Raw genomic sequence first — 27,631 nt, 5'->3', positions numbered from 1 at the left:
AGTCTTTGCTTCAGTATCTCAGGGATGAAACCATGTTCTATAAAGTCCCAGTTCTAACAGATACAAGCTGTGGGACCTCAGGAATAAATTACTTTGAGTCTTAATTTCATCATTTGTAAAATGAGGGTAATAATAGCACCTATATCCTAGTCACGTAGTGAGGAATAAATGACATATACTGCTTAGATTAAGTGCTTTTAATAATGTATAGCACTCAGTAAATGCTCAATAAATGTTAACTGGTAGTAGAAATAGTAAGAGTAGAGCACTTCCTAATCATACTACATCCTGAGTCACTGCTGTATTTTTTCCCATAGCTAAAGTTGTTCAAATCCTTCCTTATATGTGATAATTAATTATAATGAATAATACAATGCAATGTGAATTAATTTTTAACTTGATTTAATGATGCTACAGTCTTTCAGCCAGCAACCCACACTAGCTATCTCCTAGCTACCTACCCTTGTAAGTCCTTAATAAATATTTGCTGAATGGAATTGTCTATGCAAACTCTCTCTTATAAAGCTCAGATAGTAAATATTTTAGGTTTTGATGCAATATGATCTCTGTTGCAATTACTCAATTTTGCCATTATAATATGAATGCAGCCATAATCGATATGAAAACAAATGGGAATGGCTGTGTTTTAACAGAACTTTATTTATGAAAATGAGCAGTAGGCTGGAATTTTGCTGAAGTTTACTGACCTCTGGTCTATGGAATAAAGAAATTAGAACCCTAATACTGACAGTGAAATCCATTCTTTGGGTCTAATTGGAAATATTTTCAGGTGAGAAAATGTTTTATCCTGTACAGAAAAGTGGAAGCTTAGAGAAAAGGCAAAAAATGCTTTCTCCATAGGTAACAAGACTCCAAAGTGCCAGTTTCTAAACTTCTAAGCTCAAAGCACAATTTCACAGAGATCATTTTAGACATTCAACTTAAACACGTTTCTCAGCAACTGAAACCACATGAGAATTGGTATAGTACCACTCTGGATTTTTAGAAACTAAATTCTAAATGAGATGTGTATCCTCTGTGGTATATGAGACAGGTACTTCTTCCAAGTGTTAGTGAGTAACTAGTTGGTGCAAAACTATTAATTCTATAGGATTTAAGGCCCAACTCAAATGCTTTTTCCTTCCTAAAGTCTTATTCAGTCCTCACCTGACAGAAAGTCTCCTTTCTCTTACTATTCAGATAACTTATTTTTGACATCTATGGATTTCTCCCTTTTATTATATTTATATAGTTATCTAATATCTATTCTTTTAGGTTATAAGCTGTCTGAGGACAGTGTCTGTGTTTGACAAATGTTTATCTTCCAGCACACTCGGCTTTATTCCTTGCATACGTGGCACTCAGGCTATGCTTGTTCAATTCTGAATTTTCCTTTGTGTCCTTATAGGGAGATAAGCTAAAATGGTGTAAAAGCATTCTTTGGCAACCTGAGTTCGAATTCTCTCTTGATCTTGATCACTTGTTAACCATCTATCCAGCGTCTCTGAATCAGTCTTGGTTTCCTTATCTGTAAAATGAGGATAATTCCAATACTACATTGTTTTGTGAGGATTAAATGAATTGACAAATGTCAAGTGTCTGCAGAAAACATAGCATGTAAAACATTAGCCTTTATTGTATTTAAAGGATATATTCAATTTCTTTTTGTTTTACCCACTATTCTATGCAAATGTTCTAAAAATGACTAATTAATAACCTGTTAATAAGTAAATGTCAACAATGCAAAAAAGGCAAATGACATCGCCATTTATTGTGAACTGTTCTCATATTGTTTTCTGCTTCTATCAACAAATATTTTATCTGTTGTACTTCTTACAGTTACCATAGTAGCAAAAATAAAGCTATATTTAATTTGAATGAACTCCTAGAAAGAGTTCTATTTCTTGCTTTAATTCTGTGGCAAAGCTGAGATTTGGTTCTACTTATTAGAATCCTACAATCTGAAAACAGGTAAAAATAACAGGAGTTGTAAGGGAATTTGTTAGAGAAAAGAGAAAGTGGTTTCCATTATCTTTTTATATCCTATTACTGATCAGTGCATATTTTATACTGGAAGAAATAACCATAAAGGGATGAAAGATATCACCAGCCTTGTTATTTTCTGTATTTCTGGCATGTTTATATGTCTAGGTGTGATAATGCACTGCGACTCTTCTGTCAGATTCTGCAATCCAGCGCTACTCAAGCTGGGTCAATGATCTTCCCTTCTCCATGTGCCTCTTCCCCTGTTATTCTGCTCCTTACCAAACCCAGCTTTCTAGGATGGTTTTGTATTCAGCCTAATCCCTGTCAGTCAGCCCCTGCAGCTTCTTGCTTGTAGCTTAACCTATTAGAAAAATGAGTAAAAAATTGCTTCTTGTTGGGTACAAAGATGAGGAATTGGGGTTGGTCATGAAGGGGATATATAAAGGTTTAGGGAGAGAACAAGTGAGATGGGAGAGGAAAGAAAGTGTAGGTAATAATGAAGGGAAATGGTAGGGTAGATGGAGAAGGGAAAAAGAAATGAAAAGGAAGAATGTAGGTTGCAATTGTAATATTTGGCTGCAAGTGGTATATTGATTTTTCAAACATATAGGGATGATGGGAATACAAGGTGGAAGCTTGAACAATTTGTCACTGTCACCCAAATGTGGAGAAGAAATTACAGAATGTTATACACCTTTGATGAGCCATTTTTCATTACAACAAGTTGACAACTGGCTACCTAAAATACATTGAAAAAGTATTATTTCAGGGGCTGATTATTTTATGATAATTAAGTTTATAGTTTACTCTTGAATTGCTTTGTGCTTTAGCAATCTGTATTAAGCTTAGGAACATATATGTATTCAGTTCTTAGTGCAGTCTGATTTTCTCAGGTCAGAATATTTCAAAGACAACTATTTGCACAGCTTCTCAAATACAGTTAATAAGGCTGATTCATTTTTAATACCTCAGTTTCTTCATCTATATACAATGAGAATTTTACATATTCAGGCAGTTCTTATATGTTTAAATTAGCCTCAAAAAGGGCTTGGCATATCAGAAGTGTTTCTGTTGAAGATCATTTTGTTTTGTACCTCGAGAACACAGACAAGATAATCAAATGGCTTGCCAGTTTTGCCTATCTTTTGATTTCAGAATTTTGTTTCATATTACTGTTTCAACATGAGTGTTATAATTTCTTAATGCTAACTTGTTTCATAGTTCTTTTTTCCATACATACAGTCACTTTGAAATGTATTCTTATATATTTTGTCTTTACTGGATTTAAAAAAAATGATTTTGTTTTTACTAGTTTTAAATCCTCTGTGATATCTTAATATTGGGGCACATGAAGAGATAAATTCTGGGGACTTTGATCATTGCCTAGCATTTGGAAGAACCTGAATGCTGTGGAGTATAAGAAATAAGTGACATGATTCCTTTTTCATGTTGTTCTGTTTAATGACATGTTGATATAGAAGAAAATGTACCATAATACAGTCAATATAAAAGTTTAATAGACTTAAGGAAGAATCCTTTAATTGAGGATTATAAATGCCCTAATTTCAGTCATTCCTTTGGGGGCTATCTGGTGAGAAGCTGCCTGGCATATTTCAGACGAGAAGCATGGAACCAATTATTCACCCTCTGCAAGACTTCCTGGGCTAATCTCACCATGCTTAAGCCACCACTACATGCCTGTTCTCTCAGGTCATCTATCACCACCCAAACCCTCATCTTACTGAACTCATTGAACTCAATTCCCATTCTTTCCCTTACTTCTTACTGCCTGTAATCAACAAAGCCCTTACATTCTCATCTTCTCCTGTGAATCTTTATTCACTTCTTAGCTTTATTTAGAAGCATTTGTATTTATTTGCATATGTATTAATTTATATCAGTTGCATTGTTACCATGAAATTCCTAAGACTGCAAACTATCTGTGTATGTTTGTAAAGAGACTTCTAAGCCAGCTACTATTCTTATCACTCCTTTCTTTTACATATTTTATTGACCTTTGTAAATCTGGGAAGACTTTTGACTTTATTCTAATTCAAATGAGAAATCATCAAAGGATTTTAAGCAAGAGTTTACTTGGTGTAATTTACATAAAATTACCCAGTATACTCTTACCTGATTATATTAAGTATGTATCTGTGTTCATACGTACTTGTAATGACAAACTGCTGAAGCAGAACACTAAATTGTCAGGAAGATTTGGTTGGCTGTAGGGCTAGATTCAAAGAGATCTCAGAACTTTGGGAGAAACTTATGTTTTGTTCCCTGGCTTGTAAGTTAGTATTCTACAAACTATATGCTCACTTTTTATTATTGAAAGTATTATATGTTCTTTCAGAAAAGTGAGGAAATGAAGAAAAAATTATTGACAGTTCTGCTGTCCAAAAGAAACAATTTTGATGAATTATTTTCTGTTCAAGTGTGTGAATGTGTACACACACACATATACACATACACACATGTATATACACATACACACATATATATAGTAGTCATCATGTTGTATATAGACTTTGGAATTCTGCTTTTTTATTTAACAGACATTTCCTATAGTTTTTATAAACATTTTTTTCAGTGAGACAGTATATCACTAAGATATGGAAACATTGCTGAGGAAGTACTTTTCTGGATGGAATGCAAGAATGGGTAAGAGCTCTCCCCATTCACTGAAGATCCTTTAGATTCTTTGAGATTAATTTCATAGTAGACTGGGAAGAAGAAGCCTTAAAGCAGAGCAACATTTTTTTTCTGAGGAGGAATTAATTGAGAAAATCAAAAGGAGTGTTTTCAGTCTCTTTGAATTATGAAAAGCATGGGAATATTACTACTGATTTGAGATGAGGAAATAAATCATGAGACATGGATGAAACACAGCTGAAAACTATAAACATGATTATGGCAGTTACAGGACATGTTTCCTTGTAAACATACTCAGTAGAGATCTAATAGGAGAGGTCCCACAAATATGCTATATATATAAGAACATTCAATTTTCAAAACTTTTTGGAGCACCTGTGTTACTTGTGAGTATAAAGAATATGGAACTCCTCTACTGAGAATGGCTTCCTTACTCAGAAATAGAGAATTAATTTGATTAGCCTCATGCAGAGGAAATGACTGACTCTTCTCAGGAAAGGTAGGTGGTAATGCTACAGAGTGGTTTCTCAATTTGAAGGATGTCATGCTATATCATTGACACTCAGTTAATCACAGGACATGGGCTTCAGGCTATCACTTGACAGAGCTTGCTAATCCATTCCTTGAAGGGCCTCTCTGCTTTCCCTTCCATTGCAGTCTCCTTTATTGGGTGAGCTGCATCGTGAAGTGTATCTTTTTCTTATCGGCTCTACTGCCTATGCTGCTTGATCAAGACAGGCCAGAGAAGTGGAAAGTAGATAGCTTGTACACACTTAAATACTTATGCAATGCAAGGAATAATGCCTTGACTCTTCTGATGGAACAGACTATATTCTAAGTTTATTGGAAATTTATTGATAAATTCAGAGGTGTACCTACAATCCATAATGGCTTGAAATAAATGAAAGGAAAATAAGTTTACAGCTGATTTTTATCCTAAAAATAGTTTTATCAGCATATTGAAATGGGGTAACGTAAGCAAAGAGCTTAGCATAGTGCCTGACGTATAGTAATTGCTCAAACGATACAGAATCTGGGGCTGGAATTCCAGGATTCAGGTTCCATCCATGTTTGTTTCTTACTGGCTGTGTGGCTTTGGGCAAGTTACTTAAACTCTCTGCACCTCAGTTTCAGTAACTATAAAGTGAGAATAATAATAATACTCCTTGTAGTTTTGTTCTGACAATTAAATGAGTGACTATAGAGAAAGTGTTCAGAACTGTATCTGGCACACAATGAGATTTAGATGTGTTAGCTTTTATTTTGTGGTAATAGTTGTTACCGACATTGTATCAGAAAACAAAATAAAATGAAACCTGTGTCAAATAAGAATATATCAAAAATCTTTTACTTTTTTTAGATAAAGATTATTCCAATTTAGAATAAGAATTTTTCTCTATCAACTCTGTATCTCTGTTTTTTGAACCCATACATTCTATGACTTTACATTATTTTAGGTTTAAGAAAAGGAGCTGTTGGACTTCAGATCTTATTACCCCAGATCCACTGGCATTTTTTTCACACTGACAAATTTGTTCTAATTATCTTGTTTAAATGAATATCATGAATACTAAATATATAGTACATTCTTCATGCTAAAATATATAGTATATTCTTCGTGCTACTGAAATGCAATTGATTTAGACCTTCAGAACATTTAAATGAGAACTCATGTGTGAAAAATTGTTACTGATAATAGGAAGAACAGTTAAGCTATGAAATGAATTTCTTGTAGAATTTCACAGATTGATACTTTACTAATCTTGCTTTAAATAATAAATTCCAGGAACATACATTAAGAATGATATGTGAGATGCATGATTTCTTCAATCATAGAAACCTTACTTCTGAATTGATTTTCTCATGTATTACCTCATTAAGGATTCTGCTTCTAATGCCTCCATTAAAGCGCTATCATTATTTCTTAAAACCTCAAACTGGGAATTAAAAATAATTTCATAGGAGCTTTGTTATAGCATAATCTGAGATTTTTGTCTGTAATGGGTATGTCTCAGATCTAGTCTCAGGGGCTGCTGGCCCTGTCTCACCTATCCCAAAGACCTGAGGTTATTGGCTTTCAAATTCTACCTTTTTAATTAAAAATATTTAAAAATTGAAGTATAATTGACCACTGTGTTAGTTCCAGCTGCACAACGTAGTGATTTGATATTTCTATACATTACAAAATATTACCACAAATAAGTCTCTTTACCATCTGTCAGCATGCAAAGTTATTACAATATTATTGACTAATTCTGCACGCTGCACATTTCATCCCTGTGACTCAGTAATTTTTGTGACTGGAAGTTTGTACTCTTAATCTGCCTTATCTATTTCACTAAGCCCTCCACCCTCCACCCCTCTGGCAATCACCTGTTTGTTCTCTTTATCTATGAGTCTACAACATTTTAAATTTTATAAACAAAGAGACACTGAAATTTAGGCAGGGTGATAGGTAAGCTCTGAGTATGCTCAAAATACATATTAGTGGGTGCTTTTTAAGAAAGAGTATTTTAGCCTTGATGGAGAAACTTTGAATTGTAAAGTGATGGTTATGTTAAATGCATTATATATAATGCACGGAGAAAAGGTAGGATTTGGAGATCTGGGTTTGGGTCAGTTCTGCCAGCTGTCTAGAGTGTCTCACCTGGATAGCGTTTAATGGCTATGACTTTCATTTTTAAAAATCTGTAAAATAAAGTCATTATACTAGATCAGGATTTCCTGAATGGTGTTGTGATTACTAGCTCTGATTTCTAGTCTGTTATTAGGCATTACGTTTGCTAATATACTTTTAGTTAAGTTGTCAAATATAAAGCATAATTATTAATATTCTTGACTTACTTGAAAAGAGTTCTATAATAATTTCTGTTTTCTGTTTCTGTTATTGTCACAAGCCTCTACTCACCTGGCATCTCTGACATAAAAAGGCTGAATCTTGTAAATCAACTTTTCAAATTAGGATGCATTATTTGTTTGTGTGCAAAGCAAGTTGTGTTATTCTAAAAGGTAAAGACCCCGGTTCTTGTCATACGTGAAAGATAAGTTTGCAGTCAGGAGACTGTGCATTGTGTAGTGAAAGATTTTAAAAGCTTTATTTAAAAGGAAAGGAAAAGTACATCCCCAAGAATGGGAGGTGAGCTAATCCAAGGGAGGAAAAGCAGTGGCTTTTGTCTCCCCTTTCTCTTATACCCTCACTTAGAGGTTTTGATTGATTGACTGCTCTTGTCCCTGGAATGCTTAGTCATGTTTGGCCCCTTTACACATGTCCTTACCCATGGTATACACAGAAAAAACCCATGGAGGGTGGCCTAAACTGCAATGTTAATTATAATACAATGAGCATTGGTCATGTCCAGTTAAGTCCTTTTTGCTACCACCTGGTGGTGGCTGTCAGGTTCTAACTGGTTTCTTGCTGACACTCATTTAGAAGAAGTAAAGTCCCTTTATGCTGGAGGTGGGCACAATGCCATCTTCCAGACCATCCTCCCTCTCCTCCACCTATCTGCCCAGTGCCCCTCCTTATCTAACGACCTAACAGTTGTATTTGTAAAATACCACGAAAGTCAATTTCTTAGTTACTTTTTCTGCTTTTACTAAGTGCATTAATAGAAAGAGATACTGTGAAAATTAAGCTAAAGTTACAATTTTATTATAGAAAATCTTTTTTCTTCAGGCAGTGTTAAAATTTGAGAGATGGAGTAGAGTTATTAAAGGAAATATAGCAAGGGAACCTCATTTATGAAAATAAAACTATATTGATAAGAAATAGGTAGAAATTTTAATTGGAAAGGTTTACACAAAATTTAAAATTTGGTAAAAATTAAAGATCACCTTCATAGGCTAGAAGAAAAAATTGAAATGTATTTTGGAACCTGCTTTTAGATGATCTTCATCATCCCCATCTGTTGAGACCTATTGGACACTGATATCACAATAAGATATTTTTTGTTAACTCCATCCAAAGGGGCTTTTAATCTGGCTAGGGATGTAGAACAGATACATGGAAATACAGGACAGTATTTGCTGAGTTCCAAGTTTTACAATTATGGCAGAAATAGTGAAGAGGCATTATGATTGATAGCTTGCATGGTCCTAGCAAATTTACATGAATTAAGTAGAACCCAAGCTGATGACTGAACTTTGAAAGCAGAGAGAAGGGAATATGCTGCAGGATAAAAGCTATGTGAGAACTAGTCAGGAATTCTTAGGTCTTATAGGAAGCAATTCACAACTTATTTACATTGAGACAAAGGATTTTGTACTTGAAAAAAGGAAGTGATATAAATAGGGCTGGAGATGTAGAATTTGGAGGGCCTTAGAATTCCTTCAATTTTCTCAAGCTTTAGTTTAGGTTAAATTAAGAAAACCTGCTTAGAAGCAATTTTTGACCCAGTTAAGTTTTGAAACCCCTCACCGAGCTAACTGTGTGTCCCAGCATGAGTGAATGATGTCTCCTGAGGCTAATGGCTGCGGCATTGTTTCTCAGAGCAGGCGTCTGGCCCAGAACAACACATCTATGAATAGTGATTTGATGACCGAAGAAGCGCCTGCTTGTTAAATCCTCAGAATCTGCAGCTTTCCTGTAGCTTTTTTGTTCTCTGTCTCTGCCTGGTGCTCCCTCTTTAACATTTATTGAGTGTACCCTCTGCTCTCATAAAGATGATAATCTCTTTCTTCCCTTTCCAGCACTACAAAACACTACAGTTATGTGATTTGGTTTTTGTAGGAGAAATGATGTAGGGCTTAGGCAGTAATGGGATGGAAAGTTTTAAGAACCACTGGGCTAGAGTAAGTTTTCATCATCAGTTCTCTAGAGGATTTATATAAGTAATAATTTTTCTTTTCCAAAGCTTTTTAGGATTGGCAGGGCTATTCAGCATTGATGAGGTTCCTAGCACTAGGACCCTAATTATTTATTACGAGACATAAATAGAACACTAAATAATCTGTTTTCTCCAAAGCAGACTTTAATACTTTTCCAGAACGGTGCAGGCACTGTCTAAAGGAAGTTATCTAATTAGATACAATCTAGGTGGCTAAAACTCAACAAAGACCAAGTTGAAGCGTTCATGATAGCGTAAAAATTATGGAGGAATTGCTTTGAAACACATTGATACCAGCAAAAAAGTAGTTTCTACTAACATAGAGTTGTGGACCATTTGTTAGTTTCAACCATACTTATGCCCAATGATTTCTATATCTAAATTTCCAAATTTCTAAATTTAGTTGTACACATCTAAATTTCTAAATCTTTCTCTTGTGCTCCAGACTTACATATCCAGTTATCTACCAGCATCTTAATTTGGATGTTACACAGACACTTCTAAATCAGCGGATTGAAAGCCAAACTCATCCTGCACCTCTGTACTTCCTCCAGCATTCCTTGTCCTCACTTGTCCGCACTCTCTACCCACTTTCCCAAACTGGAAATTTAGGATTTATCCTAAGTTCTCCCCTGTCTTTTTCTTTACATTCTGTCAATAATAGCCATATTCGTATTTTATCCATCCCTTCCTTTCTCTCTGAATAATTAATTGTTAAGGGTCTTAAAAATCTCCTGTCTTCTACTAATTTCTTTTCAATATTAACTCTGTAAGGATCTTTCTCTAACAGGCAAATATCACAGTGTCATGCTGCAAATCAAAACACTTCAGTTGTACCCATCACCTGTAAGATAAAAATTAAACTCTATAGCCAGTCCGTTATCATCTGGTCCCTGCTTAACCCACCTAGCATCTTTTCCTACTTCTGCTATCTTACTTCTCCCACCTGCCGTGCCTCTCACACCCTGCATGCCTCCCATGCCCCCTCCACTTCCACTAGCCTGAGTGACTCTGTCTCTGTTCTGGTAGGCAGAAAAGCAACCTGGAAAGACATTAGGTTCCAATTCTTGGAATGTAAATGTTACCTTATTTGGAAAGACGGGTTTTGTAGATGTAATTAAATTAAGGATCTTGAGATAGGAAGGTTATCCTGGATTATCTGGGTAGGCTGTAAATTTTACAGACACAGAGAAATTTCAAGATACTGGCCTTGAATATTGGAGTTATATGGCTACAAGCCAAGGAATGCTTGCAGTTACCAGAACCTGGAAGAGGCAAGGGATGAATTCTCCCAGAGCATGACCCTGCCCACATCTTGATTTTTGCCCAGTGATACTGATGTTAGATTACTGGGCCTCCAAAACTGTAAGAAAATACATTTCTATTCTTTTAAGCCACAAAGTGTGTGGTGGTTTGTTACAACAGTCATAGGAAATTAGTACAACTGTTATGGGGTCCAAGCTCATACTGCTTACCTCATGGCAAACAAATAAATCAAGAAACAAGTTGTTGGAACAAGGAATAATGACTTTATTTGGAAAGACAGCAGACCAAGAAGATGGTGAACTGGTATCTCAAAGAACCATTTTACCCAAGCTAGTAAGAAAAAAAGCATGAATTCTAAAAGAGGAGAAGGTGTGGCTGGTTGTTGCAAACTTCTTGGTGCTGAAATCCTTTGTTCTTGTAGCTGTCTACATAGGTCTAGGTCACAATGTTCCTATATACCTCCCACAAGACAGATGTTATTCTCTGTTCGGCAACTTTTTATCTCTATATGAATGGAAAACTGTTATACCTTTAAAAGTCAGAGCCTTGAGAATGGGCTATCCTGTTGATTTCAGGCTAAAGGCAATATTCTTTTACAGAAGTGCAGAACCAGTATGACTAAGCACAGGCAGCAGAGCACAAGGGTTAGACTTAAAGGAATAGATTCAATTTGTAGTCAGGTTAATTCTCTGTTATTTCCCTGAACATTTACTACTCTAATACGTTATTGATCCTCAACATGAAATGCCTCTTCTCTATGTCTCGGAAAAATTTCCATTTGTTTTTAGATTATACTCTGTGAAATCTTTTCCAACTCTCTCTGGCAAGTCTGTACTTGGTCCTATTGTTCCTGATGTTTGTTTTGTTGCTTTTTAATATCCCTACATTTATTACAGTGGTATAAAAGGCATTATAGCTACCTCAATAATTAGGGATAAAGGCGCTTAATTCAGTTAGAGATGAGTAACCTTGTACAAATTGTGGCTCTAAGCTTGTTTCTTTTTTTATAAAATGGGAATAGTAATAGTATCAACTTTGTAGGTTTGTTATGAGGATTGAATGAGATGATCTATATAAATATATCTGTCAAATAGTATCGTCGCCAAAAAATCAGCCTTTGTGCCCCAAAAGGCAAATTCAAACTTGGAGGCAGAGTTTTGGGAGCAAAAAAGGGAGCCACTTTATTGATTTGCCCGGCAAAGGAGAGTCACAGCAGACTAATGCCTTGGAAACTGTGAACCCATCTTGGGGTTGGGGCTTGGTGATTATATAGGCAAATGGGACAGAGCATATCAGTGATAATGAACAATAGAGTCTTTTACAAAAGTTTATCTTGTGTCATGGGAACTTCTGGTGGTCCATTAAGTAGGTTGTTGCCTGCGGCCTTGGCATTATCAAGTTCTGATCCCTCGTTTCTTTGTTTTTTTTTTTGTTTTGTTTTGTTTTTGTTTTTGTTTGTTTTTGTTTTTTGTTTTTTTTTGAGGATCTGGCCGTTCCTTCAATGTTACCATTCCATGACCTTCTTTCTGGAAAATAGCTTCTGGGTTTGAATACAAGTTATTTAGGGTAGGGCATAAAATATAGGGTTGGGGTTGCTGAGCACATAATCATTCAAGCAAATTAAACAACAGCAGTAACAAGAAGTAAAACAGATTAGTCAGTTAGAACTCTGAGAAAACAAATTAATCAATCACAGTAAACTCTGAAAGCTGTCTTGGCATCAGTGAAGCCATTTTGTGACTCCTTCAGTATGTGCTCAATAAATGTTAGCTGCACTTAGAGAACTATATCTTATTGTATTTTTTAAAAATTTTATATACATATATTTGTATTGAAGTATAGTCAGTTTACAATGTTGTCAATTTCTGTTGTACAGCATAATGCATCAGTCATGCATGGAGAACTGTATCTTAATTATTTTCATGACTGTCTCTTAACTGGAGTATGAGCACTTTGAAAGAGGGAGAATTATTTTTATATCAAGTGCCTAATAGTTTGATTAGTACTTACTGAATAAATAAATAAAGTGTGTCTTTCTATAGGTCTTGCTCTTAAATCATTATTCTCTTAACTTGGAGCTCTCAAAATGCCTAATCAGGTTTTCCTTCATCTTCCAAAAATGTGATAGTATATATTTTTTTATCTATAGAATTTGATGGCATATTAGTTCTCATCTCCATGATGGAGTTATTATGGATGCAAGACTCAGATGGTAATTCCCTTCCTCTTGGTAGGGTCTTTAAGAATATTTCCCAACTTTGTAAATAATTAAAGAGATCCACATTTCCTTGCCCCTATTTTACTTTATGTTAAGTTCAGAGGTAGGCTGTCTGAGGGGCTTAAAAAAAAAAGTAATTTAACATTTAGTTAAAGAAAACTTATTCATGTGTGTAGCTCATTTGTATGGCTTTGTAGTCATAGAGGCCAGGAAGTGTAGAACTATGCAGTTTTATTTAAAAGAAGTGTTCAGGATTGCTGGTTGCTGGAGATTCTATCATCTGCCTCAGCTTCCGTTTTATAGGACTTATTTGACATTTTTAAAAGTCTATCAAAAATGATTGATACCATTCACTGGAAAAATCTATTATTGTTGAAATCATCTTTGTAGAAATTCTCTTAAAATAATAATGGTCATTTTTCCCTGAGGAAACTTAAATGCAGAGTTACTTTGTACTCCATACTATTGCAAATGCCTTTCAAAGAAAATGAAGTAGTTGAGAGAATGTCTTACATGATTGCTTTAAAGATCAGAAGTATATAAAAGAAATACTTGACAGGCTGATGACTTGAATATAATCTTGGGCTTTGTTTACTTGAGTCTCTGCAAAACTATCTGTTCCTAAAGGAGTATGTTCAGATTTCCTAAAACTGTTTAGTTAAAGATATGATGTAATGGTGTGTGTTCATGTAATATACTATGGTGTAATTATCTTTTTATCTCCCTCTTTCTCCCTAAAATTAAATGCTTTGCAATAACTGTGTGTTATTCACATAACCTACCACCCAGCTACCACCTAACATATACTAACTACCTAGCAAACTGCCTGGAACATCGTTAGTCATTAGGGGAATGCAATAAAAAGGATGTGGAGGAACAAGCCCTCATGCATTGTTAAAATTACATACTTACTTTGATGAAGCAGTTTGGTAGTTTCTTAAAAAGTTAAGCATAAATTTACCATATGACCCAGTAATTCTACTCCTGGGAATCTATCCCACAGGAATGATTCTATTCTTTGCTCATCAGTGCCCTCTCTTGGTCTCCTTCTTTCATCCCAACAACATAGATGCTTCCTTACTTTTTTTTTGCCCTGTCCTAGGATCAAAGTAATCTAGCTAAAACAAAGATCTACATGTGTAAAGTCCAAAAGCACGAGGAGTTAGAGGTGTTTTTATATACAGTAATAACTGATTTGGTAATAAATATCTATGAGGAAACTGATAAGTTTGAGAAAAAAATTTAATGTACCTTTTTGTTCTAGACATAGGTTTTGGTCTCAGAATTATGGAATCACAGAATTTTACAGACAAAACATACTTTAGAAATTAAAATTACATGAAATAAGTATCATAGCTGCTGTACTGGGTTGAATAGTTCCCCAAAACCTTGTGTCCACTGAACCTCCAGAATGTGACTTGCTGGAAATGGGGCCTTTGCAGAGGTAATTAGTGAATATGAAGTCATACTGGCGTAGGATGGGTCTTAAATCCAAAATGACTTGTGTCTTTATAACAAGAGGAGAAGACACCGAGAGATACACACACGAAAAAGGGCCATGTGATGATGGAGGTAGAGATTGGGGTAATGCAGGTGTAAGCCAAGGAACACCAGGGATTGCTGGTATCATGAGAAGTTAGGAAGAAGCAAGGAAGAATCTTTCCCTAAAACTTTTAGAGGAAACATGGTTCTGCTGACCCCTTGACTTTAGACTTCGTCTAATCTCCAGAACTGTGAGAGAATAAATTTCTGTTGTTTTTTCAATTTTCTGTTGTTTCTACTAACTTGTGGTACTTTGTTATGGTAGTGCTACACATCTACATATATTGAAAATAACAACATACATGTTTATATTAAGGAGTTTATTAAATGATTTGTTTTGGCAGGGAAATCTCTGGCTTTAAAATTATTTCATAGCTAAACTTGGAGCTCAGCAACACATATTAAAGAGATGCCATGCATCTGTTTAAGCTGATGTCAATCATTTGACAAAGAATCAAACTGTTGTTGATTGTTGACACGTACAAAATTTAAGTAATTTAGAAAGTTGTTGAGAAAGTTCTCTACAATTAATTTTGTGGTAGAATTGAAGAATTCTGACTTTCAACACTAAAAAAGATGTATGCCATGTATTATGCACAAAGCATGTGTGCTGTGTCTTAAATTGTTTTAATTTTAAGGTGTTAAAATTTATCATATAGGGACATTTTTTAATCTAGGTAGATTTGCTCGAAACCTTTTCCTTTAATATGAGTTAATCTGTGGGATCATATAGTTAAAGGAATGATCTTGAAGGCTTAGCTAGACTGTGCCAGTGTTAACTTATTAAATTGAACATTCTTGGTTTTATATTTTCTAAAATCACTTGATACATCATGCTCTTGATAGGCTTTCTCATTTTCAGAAAAATGCGTTTTGCGTATTTCAGCATTTAAAATGAGATATTCATTTCATTAATTTTTACTTTTTGATAGGAAAAGAATTAATAAAATACACCAGTAATTATATTATTTATCACACAATTTTCTAATGCTACTGGAGCAGATGCTTATTAGAGTTTGTCAAAATAGTCATACCTATTGCAATAGGGAACACACTTGGTAAGATCCTTCTAACTCTATGTCCTTTGTTGTGCTGGCATCACAGGCTTTGGGACTTCTTAATCTAAAATATTTCCAACAAAGCCAAATATTGCCAAGAATCAATTTTCAGTTTATGAAGTCCTTCGATTTGTATCTCATGGAGTTGTTGTTTCATTTAATTCTCATATCACCATATGAGTTATGTATTAATGTCTCTATTTCACATATGGGTAAATCTGAGGCTAATTGTTGTTATGTGACTTGTCCAAGTGGTGGAGCTATTATATGAGGTCAAGTGAGCACCAAAATCTATGCTTGTTCAGGAATAGCATATTGCTTTACCGTATTTGGATTGAGTTTGAAGCCTTGTTTAAAATTGCTGGACTTTATGTAAAAGATTAGAATTTGAATTCTAACTCTTCTATTTATTAACCATGTAGCTTTAAGCCAGTTCTTTTAACTTCAACCTTATCTGTGTTAATCAAAGTCAACTTCATCATTTATTATGTACCACTTGTTCCAAGCACTTTACAGTTACCAACTTATTTAACCTTTCTAACAACCCTAGGAGGCAGATAAATGCCCCCCATTTTACACATGAGGAAAATTGAGATTCAGGGAGTTAAATAACTTGCCCAAAGTCACAAACTACTCAGTGACAGAGCATGCACTTTAGCATCACCACCTGTGCGCTGTGCCGCCTCTCTGTGGAGATAGGTGAATAACACTCCTCACGCAGGCTGGTTGTTAGCATAAATGATGATGTTTATAGGCACTTTGTAAACCGGAAATACTAAAGAAAGATTAGTCATTGTGAATAAGAATGCTTTTCTTTAACTGTGGGGAAATGTCAGGGTAGGCAGTTTCTTTATAATAAATTTCTATGGAATTTAAATGCTATTGTCACATCCTAATCCTAACTGATAAATTTCTTGAAATCATCTTTGAAACAAGATGTGCATTTTGCCACATTGAACAAATGAAACTAAGTGTGAATGTTGTCTTCTACTAGTTTAGCAATTCATGTTTTATAATTACTTCTTGATCATTTGAATTGCTTTAACTAAGGATCATATGTTGAAGTCAGTGTTTTCTTTCATTAATATGCTAGTATCTGCATCAGAAGAATCCTTAAGTATTTTAAATTATTTGCTATAGTGTGGTATTCATTACAGAGAACATCTGTTTCTTACTGATGCCTAATCATTTCATTAATGAAGATGATTTTGGGTATTCTTCATAAATTATCTTATTGGGCTTTTGAATTTCAAACATTTTTCAATAAGACACTAAAATTCTGAATTGCAAAATTCTGGCTGCAGTTATCTATATTTGGTCTCTGACAACCAAAGTTAATAGTTTTTTGATTACTATAATGCCCCTTCACTTAAGGAGAACGTACATAGTCTACTTCCTTTTTATCCTTCATCATCATCATCTTTTTCTCTTCTCTTTTTCCCATCTCCCTCCTCCTCTATGTCTTCTGTGGTTTAACTTTTTGATACCCTATATTACAAAATCTCCTCTCTAATTTCTGGCCAAGGATAAAAAGAAAAATAAATTTCTTTTTACTTTTTTTTCATTTCCAATCTCTCTTCAGACATTAGGTCAGATACCTTCTTTGAGTTGTAGGGTAAATAGCAGAATGAAATTCCCTCACCACCCAGGAATGAGTTAATAATCTCCTTCCATTAGGTGCTTTGTCATAACAGGAACATTCACTTCCAACTATAATACTTTAGAAATCATATTCACATAATTCTAGTTGTCATAATACAGAGCATTTCCTTGCTTTAAAGCATTCACCAAGATGGTTCTAATCATATAGTTTTGTTAAAATGAACAGAGCTGAAACCTCTTTAATGGGAAACATCATGCTCATAGTAATAAAGCCACCATGATATTAGTACGAACAGAGGGAGAGTCTTAAAGCATAATATAGTGCTCTACTTATTCATAGAGGTTCTTTGGAAATGTAAACCCATTTTCAGTCCATTTGAGTGTTAGTTTAAATAATTGTACACATTATTTTCTCTATTTATAAATGTCATCATAGATGCGAGAGTTTATATTCCATTTGTGTGGGGGAGCAAGACCGATTGGCTTTGACTAGGACTGCACTGTGCCTCCTTCTCCCTGACAGCCACCATCACATTTGTGCCACCCTTCAACTCTGGGCCTTGAATGGTAAAGCTGAGAATTATTCCCCATCCTTGGGAATGGAAAGAACAATGTTAAAAGGGACCAAAGTAGCTATTCTAAATGTTTGGGGGATAAGGCACCTCTACTCCCTTAAGAATTTTCCATACTGTGGGAAAAATAATTACTCCTAGAAGCTATTTGTTTTTGGACTGATGAATAATTTTGAGCATGGTGTTGCTGTATGAAAGGAAGGTTCACCAAAACAGATTTTATTTATAAGAATGGATTATTTTAACCAACACAAAGTGTATGAAAATAACACTTGTTATGTGTCTGAAAACTGTAGTCATGGTTACTTTGACCATAAGAATATTTTTTTCCTTCCTCTTTATCCTGAAAAGAAATCAAAACATCTGTTCCTGAGATTTTAGGACAATAAATAGCATTAATTTTTGTTCCAATTCAAGTATAAAGTATTTATATCAAATGAGATAATTTCTTCAGCAAAGATGTATCTAAAAGGAATTGTAATAATTCTGTTTGATTTCTCTGGGATTAGTTCTGCAAAGTCATTGGAACAATAACTAGCCTTCAGATAATAAGATCAGAATTATAGATTTCGTGGGTCAATTATTGTTTATATCCATGTATAAATTATTTAACCAGCTTTTAAATACGTATTGGATACACAGCACAGTACCAGTGCTACAGAAGATAAAAAATAAAAGAAAAATTATAATTGACCTAAAAGGCCTTAAATTCTAAGGGGAAATACAAGATATTTCTAGAGTGGAGCACTGAATTTGCAATAATTTGTTCCGTATTGTATGTTATGCGCAAAGACAATTCAAAGTAAGAAAATAAACATGTACAGTCAGGGTGCTCTCCAAGAAGTCAGAGATTTTAAATCTTTTTTTGTTCAGACTATTGTTTCCCTGATTACCATGAAAATACATGTTCATTGAAGAAAATTTGAAAAAGAAATTGCCTATAAACACTTACCTTGAAATAAACATTGTTTGCTTCAGCAAATTCAGCTAACACTCTTTCCTTAACCTGTAGCTATTTTCTACCTGGAACAGTCTTCCCAGCCCTCTTCATCTGGCTCATTCTTACTCATCCTTTAGGGCCTTATTTTAAATGCTACTTGCCCTCAAGACAGTTTTCAAACCTCCTAAATTATTTTAGGTCCTTTGCTAATATGCTCCTGTTTAATCTCTGGGATTCCTCTACATTCATGAAATATTTATGCACCTGGACTCTGCTGGATGCTGGGAATATAGTGACAACCATGATAAACAGGATCTCTACCATTATGGAGTTGGCAGTTATAATAGAGACAGATAAACAAAAAAAAAGAATGTATACATACAATTTTGTAGTAATAACATGTAAATGTATTCCTCATTAGACCACCAAATACGTAGGATAAGGACCATGGCTGTTTTGTTTAGAGAAGTTAGATAGTAAATAAATGTGTATGTGTGTTTTAAATGAATGGACTCTGAAGGAATGAACAAGTAAGGTAACATTTTTGTGCATTTTTTTTCAGTTAATTCACATACATAAACATACAATTTTCATATATACTCAAAATTAGAATCTTCTTCTCAATACATACTATACACTTTTCCCACTTAACATTATGTCTTGAACATATTCCTGTGTGATTAAATGTTTTAATTATAAGCATGTACTAGAAAGATTTTTAACTATCCCCCTACTGAAATTCTTATTTTCACTCTTTTCCTGACTCAGAACTATACATTCATTTAGATTGTTGTTAGTAGTTTACTGTTATGAATTAGATTCTGATAAACATCTTTATTCGTAAATCTTGTATCTTTGATTATATTTACTCAGAAAAATTGAATCATTGGACAGAGGTTATTATTTTTTAAGACTTTTATATAGATTCCCAAACTGTATTCCAGAAAGGCAAGTTATATTTCTTAAGGGACAATTTAGGTAATTTCATAGATTTTGAAACTAGCCATGGATATGACCTGATCAAAAGAAGGCCGGCAGGTGCAAGTCACTGAGCGAGAAGTATCAACAATTAAGGATTCAAGACCTGCATGTGTTACATTGTGGAGTGATGAGGAATATTGTTGGAAATCTTGGGACAGGTGAATGTTAGATGACAGAATTTCAAATTTTTTAAATAGGTATTTGGAAGCCATTGTAGGATTTTGAGAAGGAGAGGGATAAAAACTGTCTCTAGAAGTAAACATATCCTGATGCAAATTAGTAACTTGGTGATTTTAAGCACTTGAGTTTACTCACTTAAATTTCAGCTGTGTTTTGCTCACTTTCGAAGGGCTTAGGGAATCCAGATACCTTTCTGGTATGGTATTTCCCATACCACTACAACTGTGGGAGATTTGTGGGAGGCAATTCCAAGTCTTCTCTACTCAGATCCCTCTCTGAACCATTTTTAACCCACTGCCTGGGTGCATCATTTTGGACATAGCATTCCTTTCTTCCTTCCATAACATATTTATTAACATATATGCATGCATGATTCTGTGAAAAGCAGACTTGAATCCTGGTCATTCTGATTCTCAAGAGCAGTGTGTTTTAAGGACACACTGCAGTTCTGTCTCTTGAACTCCACCTTGATGATGTTGTGGTACCGGCTTCTGGGGGCATGTGATCTGGCCTTTCCCTTTCAAAGGAGGACAGACTGGGGTCGCATTTGATGGCATCTGCATGTAACTCCCTTGGATGCAAGATGCAGCTCCTGCAGAGCTTCCTGCTGGGCCTCAAGCATGGACCTGAGAGCACCACTCTTCATCTCATACTCTCACTGCTTATACAGGGACCACTTCTTCAGAAGCTGAACTCTCATCTCACCTCCTCAAAGGGGAGTTCCACCTGAGGCTGCTATCTCACTTTATCCAAGAACTCACAGGGATAATAACATCTGCAAAGGGAATTAGCTCCTGGCTAGGCTTTCCTCTTTCTCAGGTAATCTTTCCCTACTTGTTCTTTTTTAAGATTTACCTTCTTCTTCTTTCACAGAGGTTCTGCTCTCATGGGAACAAGTTCCCAGAAGGTCAACAATGAAGCTTTCTGGTGGGTGTCTCTAATCTAAGTCTGCCAAATTCCCGGAGTGACCATGGCCTGTAGGCTGCTTCTGGGCACACACCCCTCTGCAGTCAGGGCCCAGGTGCCCCGTGCAGAGGTCCCCTCATAGCTTTTCTTTAAGGAGAGTTTGAAATGTTTCTAGTTCGTGCCAGGGAAAATGAGGAATAAGTCTCACTGACTAGATATTCCCCTAATCCTATCTGAGAGACTGTGATAACATAGGTAGGGAAATGGAAATATTCATTGTTTTAATATTTACAAAATATTGTCTCCGTTACGTTATTATTAGATGTGGCTTTTAAGACATTTATCATGGCATCAAACTCAGGGTGAGCTAAGTGTGAAGAGAGCCTGGAAGCAGGTCATGTGTTCCATGCTTACTTCCAGGTCACCATTTAATTAGAGTATAATATGCTTCCCTGCAGGAAAGGTCTAGAAAATCCAATACAACTTTTAATTTCTCTGGAAAAAATCCTCAAAATACAATTTTTACTGAGAGTTGGCCTGATGTTTAATTTTTATGTGTAGTGATTAAATTTTTCTCTAAACACATATTTCTAGTAGCCCTCTGTTAATTATCATAAACTTTCTCCCAGAGTTAAAAAATCCTTTTAGAAAGAATGGATGAAATGAATATTTTTCCTCTATAGAACATAGAGGAATCTTTGGTATAAATCACATGAATTTATATTGGATAACCAGGCAGTTTATTAATCCTAAGAGTGTTTAGCTCAAAGCATTTTGTGTGCACTGTAATTTGTCTTGCAGACTCAGTAGTAGCATTTTACTATTCTTTTTTCTGTTTCCAGGGCTGACACTTCAGATATTTGTTCTTTTGTATTAACTTTGCATTGTTTCATTGTATTTGAGATTAATAGTTCGAGATTTTCTCCACAATAAAGGCAAGGCAATACATTATAACATCTGGACCCGTGAGCCTTGTACACTTAGGCTGAAGATCTGTTTAGTTCTAATCACTCCCTGACCTCCTTTGGTGCCTATATCACTTTAACCTTTTGGTTCTTTCCTTTACTGCTTGACTGGATGACTTCCCTTTAACCTTTCAGACTCTAAATGTTGATATTCACCACAAGTCTATCCCATAGATTCAACTATTTTCTACCTAGATATTTTTCCTGAGCTACAGATCCTATTTAAAACTACTCATGATCAGCATCTTGTTTGGATGCAGCAAAAGTGCCTCATTTTGCAACATATCCAAACATGAAACTTCTTCTGTTTCCCCCTAAATTGCCTTGAAGCATCACCATCCACCATTATGAAGCTAGAACACTTAGCATTTTCTGTGATGTGCTATTTCAATTGCTATTGCTACTAATCTAATTTAGGACTCATTTTCTCTTTACTGAGGTCACAAATAAGTTTAGGAAAGACATTATTAAATGCACAAGCCTGATTCACTAAAATAATACAATAAAGACTGAATACTATATAAAAGGTTAGAGGTGACATGTTATACATCTTAATAAACAATAATGAGCATTGTAAAATGATTCCATTTGTGTTCACTTGATCATTAGAAACTTCTTAGACTATTTCCCTCAGTTTCAGTGTCATAGTTGTACATTTATTTGCTTTTTTGGAGGTAATATTCAAACTAAGAAGTCTTTTTCAGTATATGATCCTGTGTCAAATTCTGATGTTACGACATTTGGTTATTGACTTCCACCACCTCAGTGTCAGTGTCATCCTAGTGAAATGATCATAAAGTATCTGGGAGACATTCTTTATATATGTGCCAGCAACCTCTCTTCTCATAAAACAAAGATAGTTAGATATGACGCAAAAGCTTCTTTACCTGCTCAGCCATTTGTTTTATTCCCTTTTTGTATTTCTATACCTTGCTCTCACTTTTTCTAATTATTCTCATTGGTAACAACTTAGACTAAATTCAAAATCCTTTTAGTTGCAAAAGTGATATATAGTAATTCATTTTAATATAGAGAATTTTCACATAAAAAGAAGAATTTGAATTTGGGAATGCATTACTGTATTTCACAGGACTTTGTGTTGTTAACTCAATTTTGATATGCTAATGATCATGACATAAAATTAAGGTGCTGGAGCCCTTTTCTGGATAAATTGTTAAATACCTAATTCATCCTTCTTTTCTTTCTATGTTTCCTTCTTTTTATGCCTGCCTTTTTACAATGTTATTTCTGGCAGGTGTGTATTTTCCAAAATGAACACTATTGTGAAAAAGAAAAAAGAGGCTCTAGATTCTTTATGAGCAAAAAGATACACGTCATTTTAGCTTTTTCAGGGAAGGGGATCTCAGCTGGTCAATCCAAACATTGACAGGTAGATTCTGAATAGGTATATATATATATATATATATATATATATATATGCAGTTGTGTACCAGTGTTGCCCTGAAGAAATGATATTAGTAATGTACACCTGGGTCTATGTCTGTGCTTTGTTTCCTCAATTAAAGTAAAAATCCTTGGGATCCCACAATATTTTTGTTTTCTATTCTACCACATGGAATATAGTGTTGTAGAATATAGGAGTTTCACTAATATTTGTTGATCTAACCTGCCTGGGAATTTCATAAAATGCTGTATATCCTGAAGAAATAATTTAGCATTAATTAGGGAAAAAAAGGTTGTGAATTTATTTGTTGCTTACCTGTGATTTATGTAATTTTACAATTTACTTCACAGTCATTTACTCTAAAAAGTCATTCATCAATGGAGTAATTCTGATGGGGAAAAATAGTACTGATCATAAAATAGTGTTAACCATTTACTGGAAATGTAAAGAAGCTAGATTTAATGTTTCAAATCAGTACCATTCATTAACTTACGGCCACTGAATTATGCACAGCGCCAAGCCCACTGAGAATCTTAAATGTTTATAATTTATTGTAGTAATTTCTTTTCCCCATTCTATCCTCAAGATCTACTTTGAGGAAAAGAAATGGCAGTTTATACACTTCCATTTATATTTGTCATGTTTCTTTAGGTTTTTCATTACTTAGCTCAGATACCAAGAATAATCAGTTATATTGTTTCTTTTTAAAATGAAAAAAACTTCTCACATTTTGATTGCAGTGATTAATTTTGGTGTTCCCAGAGTAATGCTGTGTATACGTAACAAAAAACTACTGATATAATCTGGGGGTATACCTACATATGCTGTGTCTCTTCATCTTTAAGTCTTAGAGCACTTGATTCCTGACAAAGCACTATTTTTGGTAGTGGTACAATAAGCATTTCTCATTTCTGGAACTAGATGTTTCCTGCAAAGCTTTATGTAAATAAGGTATATGTTAAATATAATAAAGTAGGCTAAATATTTCAGGAAAATACAAAGTGAATATTTTATGAAATATAACCATTGCCACTTTTTGAAAATGAATATTAAACATTAATTTTTAATTAATGACACTTTATTACTTGGTCTTGTATTGATATATGATTTATTTACGGTGAAATTCATCAATTGCAGTTATGCAATTTGATGAATTTTGACGAGTGTATACTATATTGAAACTACCACCACAATCAAGATACGGATTTCTAGTATCTGAAAATGTTTCCTTATGTACATTGCAACCAGTCACCTCCATACTCAGGCCTCAAACATTCTTTGATCTGTTTGCTTACACTGTAGTTTTGCATTTTCTTGCAGGTGTCTAGAGTGGTCTTTTTTTTGTCCTTAAAAGAAGAAAGGATCAAATAATTAAAATGTCTTGTGCAATTAACAGTATTTTAGGAGTACATCAATAGTTCTCAGAATTATAGCAGCCTTCTCTCTCACTTCCAGTAAGTTCACCCGATGACAAATGGAGCCACATAACCAAAGAGAGTCTGTAATTTAGCTAAGGCTCAAAGGGGAACTACAAGAATAAATAACTAGAAAGTGTTTTGCAGAGGAAGGGTTAAAATAGCAGTTTTTTTTTAACCCTGAGGAAGGACTTTTGAAAGAGGATTTTTGAAAACTACAAAGGGCTATGCAGTAGAAGGATTACCAGCATGGGCCTATGCTGCATCAAGATCAGATGTGGAGCTTTCCAGAAGTACAGATGCTCAGGTTCTACCTCACCCCAGAGCTGCTGAATTAAAATTGCAGCGGAGGTAGGGCATGGGTGAGGTCAGACCTCTATGCTTTTTTTTTTAATTGAAGTGTAGTTGATTAACAATATTGTGTTAGTATCAGGTGTACAGAAAAGTGATTCAGATTCTTTTCCATTATAGGTTATTACAAGATATTGAATATAGTTCCCTGTGCTATATAGTAAATTCTTACTGTTTATCTATTTTCTGTATAGTAGTTTGTATCTATTAATCCCATAATCCTAATTTATCCCTCCTTACCCTTTCTCTTTGGTAACCATAAGTTTGTTTTCTATGTCTGTGAGTCTGTTTAGGTTTGTATATAGATTCATTTGTATTATTTTTTAGATTCCACATATAAGTAATATCATATAATATTTTTCTTTCTCTGGTTTACTTTACTAAATATAATATTCTCTAGGTCCTTCCATGTTGTTGCAAATGGCAATATTTCATTCTTTTTTATGGCTGAGTAATAGTTGATTATATCTATGTCTATATCTGTATCTATATCTATATCAATATCTATATCTATATCATCTATCTATCTATATATCTCACATCTTCTTAAGTCAATTGTCTGTTGTAGGACACATGGGTTGTTTCCATGTCTTGGCTATTGTAAATAGTGCTGCTATGAACATTGGTGTGCATGTATCTTTTTGAATTCGAGTTTTCATCTTTTCCAGATATATGCCCAGGAATGGGATTGCTGGATCATATGGTGGCTCTATATTTAGTTTTTTTAAGGAACTTCTGTACTATTTTCCATAGTGGCTGCACTAATTTCTATCAACAGTGTAGGAGGTTTCCCTTTTCTTCACATCCTCTCCAGAATTTATAATTTGTTAGACTTTTTGATGATATCCATTCTGACTACGTGTGAGGTAACACCTCATTGTGGTTTTTATTTGCATTTCTCTAATAATTAGCAATGTTGAGCATCTTTTCATGTTCCTGTTGACCACCTGTATGTCTTCTTTGGAAAAATTTCTATTTAGGTCAGACCTCTGTGCTTTTTAAAAGCTTCAGTGATGTTCCAGACACCCAGCTAGGGTTGGGAATAATTGCTCTTGTCTCTTAATTTCCCATCACGACTGACTAAATATGTGGATAACTCCTCATATTCCAGGATCTTTTGTCATGAAATGCTTAGTGCAGCTCATAGGCAGTGGTAATGAAGCTTTCCTAAAAGGAAGTTCATATTGTGTTTCGTTAATGGTGCTAGATCTTTTACACAGAATATTTTATTTCATTGTCAAAACAACCCTTCTGACAAAGATAGTATCATTCCCTATTTAATAAATAAAGAAAAATAAGCTAACAGGGCTTTAGTGACTTGTTACTCAAAATGAAGTACAGTAACCAGGATTTGGATCCAGGACCATTGGACTTTAAAATCTGCTCCAGAAAATGGATCTGAAAATCTAAGACAAATTGGAATTAAAAAAAAACCTACCAGATTGATTGTTAATGATATCAGAACTGAGGAGGGAGAACTGAAATAATTGATGACTGACACAATTTACTGATTTCAGTATTTGTCCATGTCAACAAACACTACACTCATTCACATATGACCCACACTTATTCAGATATAACCATGCAGTAGGTGGCACAATCCAAACATAAAGTAGTTTTGGGAAAGAATTTGCTTTTTTTCCCCCTTTTCTCATAACACTGAATATCATAGTCATTCTTTTTCTTTTTTTCCTTAAACATAGTAGCAGCATCTTCAAATCCAACTATCAAATCTTGATCCCCAGTGGAATTCAGATTTTGCTTTTCTTTTTATGTCATCTGATCTTGGTCTTGCTAATACTACAGGCTCCTCATGTGTTTACTGGACTGATAATTTAATTTTAGTATGAGTGTTCCATATTGGTCTTCCTTTTTTTTTCTACCAGAAGGTTGGTATATGCCTTTAGAATCATGCCTAGACATTTTTTTTTTTTGACCTGAATGCTATCCAGTTGAGTTACCGTTAGCCATTTTTTGATTACTCACACACACACGCATCTACATATATGCACAGAAAAATAATTATATAATAGTTTTGGTTAATTAACTTTATCTTTTGCAATTATCTTGGGCCTAAGCATTATAACTGCTCTTGGATATACAGTTTAGTGATGAATTTATCCTATCAGTGCCATGTTTTTTCTTAAAAGGTATGTTGGCATTATTGCTTCTTAAATTCTTATCTATCAGAAAATTATTGAAGACTGTGCTGTTTAGGTAGGGGAATTTGGCCATGTTTGGTTCTGTGTTACCAGTGATAGTATTTAAATTCGTGACTATTGAAGTGTAGGTTGATATCCTACTCCTGTGTTCTTTTAGTTTTTGATAGTTTTACTCTTTTAATATTAAATATTTAGCTTTCAGGCACATAGATTTTGAAGGATCTATCTATGGTTTCCCAGCTCTAAAAAGCTATTTCATACAGGTTCATAATTGAATTTTTAAGTACCATCTTTTTTTTCTTAAAACCAAAGCTGAGGTTAGTAATCATTTATATAGCTCAAGTGTCCATGAGTAGCTTTGAAAATAAATGTCTCTCTGTCCATAAATCCTAGATAAAAGACTTGTAAGTTGTTGGAAAAAATGTTTGTTATAGACTCTTAAACAGAAGTACCTAATGTTTTTTATTTTTCTACCAAATTCTACCTCCAGAAAGAAAAATGTGCATTTTGTGATAATGTGACTCTGGTGAGTCTGTCCCATATATGAATGAGATTTAGATCACTGATCCAGAGACAATCAGAACAATATGGGATTCTAAGT

The 27,631-nt window shown here is 34.5% G+C and overlaps 1 protein-coding gene across 5 annotated transcripts in view; it reads left to right on the top strand.

Annotated features, from left to right (window-relative positions):
* The window catches only part of ANKS1B (ankyrin repeat and sterile alpha motif domain containing 1B), an 857,966-nt gene that overhangs the window by 229,590 nt on the left and 600,745 nt on the right, over window positions 1-27,631 (top strand). The gene's annotated exons all lie outside the window — the stretch shown is intronic.

This window comes from Camelus dromedarius, chromosome 11 (genome assembly GCF_036321535.1).
Source record: "Camelus dromedarius isolate mCamDro1 chromosome 11, mCamDro1.pat, whole genome shotgun sequence".
Taxonomy (NCBI): Eukaryota; Metazoa; Chordata; class Mammalia; order Artiodactyla; family Camelidae; genus Camelus; species Camelus dromedarius.
This window is presented reverse-complemented; position numbering and strand designations above follow the sequence as displayed.